Genomic DNA, 8,085 nt, shown 5'->3' on the forward strand with positions numbered 1-8,085 from the left:
ACTAGCCTCCTGTCACTTTCCAAAAATCTGTGACTCCGGAAAGCAGGGGCGGGAGCCGCCCAGCACCTTCCTCAAAGCCCAGCACTGAGATTTTAATTATATGTCTGTGATTCTTTTTAAATTCTCTCTGTGGCTACTGGACTCAGTGACACAGTCAGGTTTTAAAAAGTCCCAGGCTGTGCGGCCCAAGGCGGATGTGGGCAGCACGTCCTGTCCTTGCGGTGGGGACTTGGTCCAGTGATGGGCAGGCAAGCAGCTGTGCTGGGCGCATCCGGAGGACAGAACGTGTTTGGGCAGGAGGAGTTCAGCCCCAGGCTCAGGAGGAAAGAACTAGGACATCTGTCGTCCGGCCACACCTCAGGAACTGGACATGAGGCAGTTGTCCACCTGAGAGCCAGATCGTTTCAGCCACAGTGTAACACAGGGCAGAAGCCGGTCGCTCCCAGCCAGGCAGAGCATGTCCAGGGCAGGGTGATGCCCCGTGCTTATCCACACACCTGTGCACTCTTCCAGACAGACACACTGACACACACACTCAGTGGACCAGGGACTGAGAAGACCACCCTGGCAAAATCCCTGACTTGCAGGTGAAACATGAAATTGGCCCAGGCTGGTGGCTGTCACAGGGTGTGGGATAGAATGAAGGAAGGTCATTCAGACATGTCCTTCATTGACCCCTCCTCAGAGCATCACCACGTGCATTGGTGGGTGCCGGGGACTCACGCAGAAAACACTGTCTGCCTGACACTGGTTTCATGGTGGATCTGGAAACTGAAGGAACAACCCATCACCCGCCAGCTCCATGCAGGGCACTAGGTTCCATGGGCTCCCTCCCTCCCTCCCTAACTGTCACGCAGATAAGGAGCCAGCCCTAGGCTCCCCAGTTCCAAATGTCCACCCTGTGAGTTTGTGGAACTGATGACCCACCAGGAGAACCAGCACAGGAAGTCGTCCACTGTTCCAGGCAAGCAGGTGGGAATTTTTTCAGGGAAATGGTGATTTTCAACCAAATTGATTAAATTTCCCCAAGTGTGGAACTGGGCAAAGGAATGACCTTTTCTCTGATCGAAGCATGGACAGAAGTCACCTGTGGAGTTGCAGCTTTTTCAGTGGCTGTTGCTTGGAGTTGCGACAGCTATTTCCCAAAAGCTTGTGTTGTAGAAGAGCACTTTCTGGCACCCATGTCTACCCCTAGTTGGCTATGCAGGCTGAGCCTGCTTTATTTGGAGAGGCAGCACTGGGCAGTACAGAGTGCTCTAGCTGGTGGCCTGGACCCTCATCACAAGCCTGGTCCTGCACCAACCTCGTACTTCTCTTCTTGGTCTCAGGCTCCTCCTCTGTGAACTGGGAATAAGAATACTGCCCAAACTCAGACACTGGCTAACTAAAATGGGGGTGGGTGGGTGGAGAAGAGAGCTATAAAGGTATGAAGTGACTGGCTTACAAGTTTTCAAGTTTAGTTTCAGAGCAAATTGGGGAAGGTAGAATCCCCACTGAACAGTTTCCATCTTATCTAGGTGGGTCAAGCGAAAGGAGATGGGGATAGAGTTCTTTTGATTTAGTGGTAATTGTTAATCATGAGTCCTCCTATGACACTGTGGGTTAATGCACTGGGCTGCAAAATCGGTTTGAACTGTAAGGTCGGCAGTTCAAGCTACCCAGTCACTCCTCAGAAACCCTATATAAGGTTGGTATGGATCAGAACCAACTCCATGGCACTTAACAACAATTGTTATGACTAATTGAAATAGTCATAATTGTAAAGGTATAAGATGTGTAACAAAAAAGGGGGAGTGGTTGATCTTGCATTCTAGGAACAGAGGACCCTGGGACCAGCAAGAGGGAAGAACAGGGGCAGAGCATGGGATCCTAACAAGAAAGGCAGCAACACCAGGGTCGAAGGCAAAGACAACGGCATGGAGAGACAGAGCATCTGAGGACTCTAGACTCATGGAAGGGGAATGGCTGTGTGCTGACAGGCAGGGGGCTGTTCTGCAAAATGTGCCCTTTGGTTGTTTAAATGACTGTATATTCATGCATATTTTTGTATACGTCAAAAGAGAAAAGAAAGGATTGTAATCATTGCAATAAAACAAGATGCAAAAAAAAAAAAGAAAGAAAATGTGCAACAAAACTCAAAATTATATTTAAAAAAAGATCGAGCTTACTGGTCAGAATGAGACTGGAGGAATCTGACACTATGTCCCTCACCAGCCTTCAGGTCTGGAATGGAATCTACCCTCATGGCCCAATTTTCAGCCAAGCAGTAGATAGGTATATAGGGGGCGTAACAACACTAGTAAGGTATGCTCACCATAGAATGGCCAATCACTCAAGATCACAGGGCAACATTTCCCTGAGGACCAAGTTGAGAAGGGATGGGAAGGAGGGGGAATGGACATAGGAACCACAGGGATGAAGCAAGGTAACATTTTATGGAGGGGGATTCCAATCATTGAGATGATTTGTTGAATGCAAACCTGATGATCTTCTCTGTAAACTTTCACTCAATTCACAATCAAAAGTTTTACAAAAACAGAATACTGCCCAGCTTTCCTCATAGGGCTGTTGAAAGGCTTTGTAAGCATTTGGAGTGATGCACTGGGAAGGGTGATCAGTCAAGAGGCATTTTGAATGGATGTGACTTGCAAGCTCTTAACTTTGTGATAAAACAAGGAGGCCATGCCAGAAATTCCAAGGTCTTCTTATAGGTCTTTTTCTAAGTAAATATATTCATTCATTCATTTATTTATTCACAAATTTATCCTGATCAATTTATAAACCGATTTATATTGTGTAAGTTATTGTCCTGGCTTTGGGAATAGTGAGCAGATAGACATGGTCTCTACTCTTGTGGAGTTTGCAATCTAATGGGAAAGACAGAATAGCAACAAAAAACAAGTGAAATAAGTAAATACTGGTAATTACTGCGAAGGGAGTATAAAGGGTTATAAGCACGGGGCTGCCAACTGCAAGGTTGGTGGTTCAAATCCACCAGGTTTTCCTCAGAAACCCCAGATAGGGTCGCTATGAGTCAGAACTGATTCAATGGCACTAAACAACAACAATGGGTTCAAAAGTCAAGGGGAAGGAGCAGGAGGTGCATTTTGTAGGGTGTTCATGCCTTTGAGAAATAGGTAAGCTCAGACATGAACAATCTGTGTAGAAGAATTTGATAATATATAGCAATATTACATACGAATTTACCCTTTAATGTGATAGTCCCAAAGACACACAGGCAAAAGATATACACCCAAGGCTCTTCCCTGGGTATGGAAAGTAGACAAACCTACACCTTGTTCGAGGGTACTTCTAAATATCAATTTTGCACAAAATTATAAAAGCTTCCAAAAATGTTCAAAAACACTGAACCAGTTTCTGTCTGAGGAAGCAATAAATGAATTTCTAAACCACTTTACTGTGGTCCCCGTGACAATAAACTACCACCAGACACTTAGCCTTCTCCTCAGCAAATTCCATGTTTGCAGGAAAGGCCCACTTTATGAAGGGTGGACAGCTGCCATGTACACTGCCTGACCATGTGTGAGGCCCTGCACTTGCCAATCTCACAGGTTAACTTCCAGATGCCAAACCCTATGTCCACCAGCCTGACACCAAATAATAATAATTTAAAAAAGGCTTCAGCTATTTTTGTGCCATGGACAAAATTTAGAGAAACCCAGACAATCTAAATCTGTCTACTTTTTGACCAAAAAGTAAGGCTTCAAAAGACATCCTCATCCTCTAGCTCAGAGCTGTTGTTAAAAGAATGGGAGCTTCCTGCCCTCATCTGACCCACCATTCCTCCCCTTCCCCAGCCCACAGAGGAACCTAAGCTTGCTCTGTGATCCAGGCTTTCTGGGTTCTGGCCCCAGCTAGCTGCCCTCATGGCCTCCTGTACCTTCACATCCACACCTTAGATTCTGTCCTAGAAGCTGCTCTTTCCTGGTTTGTGCCTTAACCCACTATGCACCCCACCCTGCCATGTCCCCTCACCATGTCTCCCTACCCCACCATGCCCCCCTCCCCACTGAGGCTACTTTCCTCTCAGCTTAGGTTGAAAACCCTCCTTGTCCCTACTCTGACTCCCTCACAGACTAGGCCTGCACCAGGGACAGGGAGCTCTTTGAGGGCAGGGACCGAGCCTGGTGGGGTTAAAACAGGAGGCTCTCAGTGATCTGCTCCCCAAGGTCCTGTGTTCAAGGGGCCCAAAGGGGATGCCATGTCCATTCTTCCCAAGGGCTCCTGGTCTCCTGATGGCAGTTCAGTGTCCAGCCCCTCTTCTTGGGCTGGCATCTCTGTTGGTCTGAGGCAGTTTCCATGTCCCTCACAGCCAGCGTGTGAACTTGTCTCCCTTCCCAGGCCAGCCCCTGAGGGTAGTGGACATGCTCCCCCAGGCCTGGGCAGCAGATGTTGGGCCTGTCTAGCTGGTCTTACCAGTAACGAAGGCCAAGGGTGGGGGCACATCAGACCCAAGACAAGACCCATTCTCCACAGCCTCTGAAGGTCCATGAGCAGCCAGACTCTACTACCTGTCGATTCTGCATCCTGAAAGGGTTTTCCCCACCCAGAAATCTCTGCACTGCCGAGGAGAAGAGGCCCAGCCTTCATTTCTGAGGTATTTTTAGTTGGTTTTTATTACCAACTTTTGTCAAGAGTTGTTTCCATAAATGGCTCTGCTCTCATAATTACTGGTCCAGGCCTCAGACGACTTCAGACCCCAAATTAAAAGGGAACACCCGCATACTGGACCACATCAAGCCCACCAAAGCCAAAAATATATTCAAAGAGATATGAGCAAGAAGGAAGCAATTCCTCCATCTGAAACCTCGGGCAAGAACGGAACAGTAGGAGTTTTCCAGAAAGACGTGGTCACAGTGACGCATCCCCTCACCTCTGTGACGAAAGGGTTCTCGTGAGGAGGACAGGCTGTTCCTCACCTCTGGAGAGACCCACCCACCCACACACCCACCATCACAGGCAGGGCATGGGTACATTCTTTGGACAGAGCTTCAAAGAAACCTTGCATAGGTGGGGAAACTGAGACCCAGAAAGGGGAGAGACCTGCAGGGGTCACAGGTCAGGTAAGGGGCCCTTGTATGGCCTTTCAGATTTGGAGCCGATGTCATATGAGTGGCCCTCGAGTTCCTCTGACTGGCGACATTAGGATTGGAGGAGATCACTTGTCAACAAGGTTCTTATGGCAACAGGTGTCCTGCGAAGGCCTGCTGAAGTCACCTTCACCCAGACAAGGCCTGCAGGGACTGGGGTCCCTGGGGAAGCCCAGGAGACATGCTGCACCCACTGTCAGCTTCAGCAGACTGGGAGAGCTGGCTCTGCTTCTGTCCCACTTGAGCAGACCCAGGCCCCTTCACCTGGCTCTTAGCACTCCCCTGCCTCCTGCCACATTTCTCTTCCCTTCAACTTCACCAGTCTGCCCAGAGCATCTGCCGCATAGGGGCTGTGGTGGACAGTGGGGTAGGAGTTGCCAAGAAGTTATATTTGGCCCTGTTCTCAGGTTTCTCAGAGACTAGAAGAAAGAAGGTCAGGAAAAATGAGGAAGACCCTCAACAAGATGTATTAACACAGTAACTGCAACAGACTGTGAAGATCGCATAGACCCAGGTAGTGTTTCATTCTGTACCTGGAGTCACTCTGAGGTGGAACGGACTTGTAGGCACCTAACAACAATATGTATCTGAATCTAGTCAGAGGCAGAAAGTAACTAGAATCCTAGGAGAAATGCATACAATGAAGGATGGGGGCTCCGGTCAGGTAGAGTGCCTTAGGGAGAAAAGGTCAAAGGAAACTTCTAGAAAGCCAATGTGAGAGTGGTAGAAGAATTCTGACAAGCCAAAATGGAGGGAGGTACTCTGGGCCAAGGTATGTTATTGTTGTTAGGTGCCATCAAGTTGGTTCTGACTCATAGCAACCCTATGTACAACAGAACAAAACACAGCCCAGTCCTGCACTCTGCTCATAATCTTTGCTAGGTTTGAGCCCATTGTTGCAGCCACTGTGTCAATGGCTTAAGAGTCTTCCTCCTTTATGATGACGTGGAGAGATGAGCAGCTGGAGCCTCAAGACCCAGGGAGGGAGAGGGGCTGTGTGCTGACGACCAAGGGGCAGGCTTGTGGGGTATACCCTTTAGTTGGCTGATGATGTATGGAGGGGATTGTAACCGTGGCAATGAAACAATTTATGATAGGATAAATGTAAAGCTAATGTTCTCCCATATAAACTATCACATAATCCACAATAAAACATTTAAAAAACAAAAAGTCTTCCTCTTTTTTGCTGAACCTCTACTTTACCAAGCATGATGTCCTTCTGCAGAGACTGGTCCCTTCTGATAACATGCCCAAAACACATGAGACAAAGTCTTGTATCCTCACTTCTAAGGAGCATTCGGACTGTTCCTCTTCCAGGACAGATTTGTTCATTCTTCTGGCAGTCTGTGGTATATTCAATGTTCTTCACCAACACCATGATTCAAATGCATCCATTTTTTCTTCAGTCTTCCATATTCATTGTCGAGCTTTCACGTGCACATAAGGCAACTGAAAATACCATGGCTTGGGTCAGGTGTATCATTGTCTTCAAAGTGATATCATTGCTCTTTAACATTTTAAAGAGGTCTTTTGCAGCTGATTTGCCCAATGCAATACGTCTGATTTCTTGACTGCTGCTTCCATGGTTCATGATTATGGATCCAAAGAAAACAAAATCCTTGACAACTTCAATCTTTTCTTTGTTTATCATGCTATTGCACATGAGTCCAGTTGTGAGGACTTTCTTTTTCTTTATGTTGAGGTATAATCCATACTGAAAGCGGTAGTCTTTGATCTTTATCAGTATGTATTTCAAGTCCTCTTTGCTTTCAGCAAGCAAGGTTGTGTCGTCTGCAGATTGTTCATGAATCTTCCCCCAATTTTGATGCAGCATTTTTCTTCATAGAGTCCAGCCTTTCAGCTGTTTGCTCAGCATACAGACTGAATAAAAAGTATGGTGAAATAATACAACCTGGATACACACCTTTTCTAATTTTATGCATGCAGTATCCCCTTGTTCTATTCAAACAACTGCCTCTTGGTCTATGTACAATAAGACAAAGGCATAGAAATATGTGCCAGTTTCCCCATTTTTTAGCAATGAACTGTGTGTTGGGCATACTACACATCCTATTCTATATTATCTGTCACTGCATAACAAACAGCTCTAAAATAGAGCTGCTTAAAACAATGATATTTATTATCTCCATAGTTTCTTAGCATTAGAAGTCTAGGAGTCGAGTTGGGTGTGTCTCATGAGATTCCAGTGAAGCTGTCAGGTAGGGCTACCATCTCTGAAGACTTGAATGGGCTGACATGTCCAGATCTAAACTCATTCAGGTGGCTCTTTGCAGAAAGCTTCAGCTCCACACCATGTAGGCCTCTCTACGGGACTGTTCACAACATGATTTGTCCCACAACGAGTAATCAAAGAGAGAGGATAACATGGAAACTGAAGTCTTTTATAAGCAAGTCTTGGAAATGACACATCATCACATCACCACTACATGTCTATTGGTCACAGACACCTAAGCTGGCACAGTGTGGGAGAGGACAGTATAAGGGTGTGAATATCAAGAAGCAGTCTCACTGGAGGCCATCCATCTTACAGACTGGCCACCACAACAGCCCTGTGAAAGAGGCTGTACTCATCCTACTTTATAGAGAGAAAACTGAGGATCAAGGAACTTACCTGGTTTATACAATCCAAGTTGGAATTTGAGTCTAAATGTACCTACATTCCTTCTACTCATCTTAAGTCTTCCCAAATGAAAGATATGCCAAGTATTCAGCTGGACTCACATATAGGACCCTGAATGCCAGGCTGGGGGAATCTGACTACTATTCTGACATGAGAGGACACACAGAAAGCACCTGAGTGAAGGAAGCCTTGAGTGGATGTTCATTTTAGACACTGAACACACTTCTCACTCACCTTCGTCTGACTAAATTCTACCCTTCATTCAAGGCCCAGTACAAATGTTACCTCCTCCCAATCTTTCCCTGTCCCCCAGTCAAGAGACCAAGCCTCCTC

General features: G+C 46.6%; 1 protein-coding gene across 1 annotated transcript in view; it reads right to left on the reverse strand.

The window, feature by feature from the left end:
* The window catches only part of BMP8B (bone morphogenetic protein 8b), a 37,663-nt gene that overhangs the window by 21,267 nt on the left and 8,311 nt on the right, over positions 1–8,085 (reverse strand). The window lies entirely within an intron of this gene.

This window comes from Chrysochloris asiatica, unplaced genomic scaffold, assembly GCF_000296735.1.
Source record: "Chrysochloris asiatica unplaced genomic scaffold, ChrAsi1.0 scaffold00106, whole genome shotgun sequence".
Taxonomy (NCBI): Eukaryota; Metazoa; Chordata; class Mammalia; order Afrosoricida; family Chrysochloridae; genus Chrysochloris; species Chrysochloris asiatica.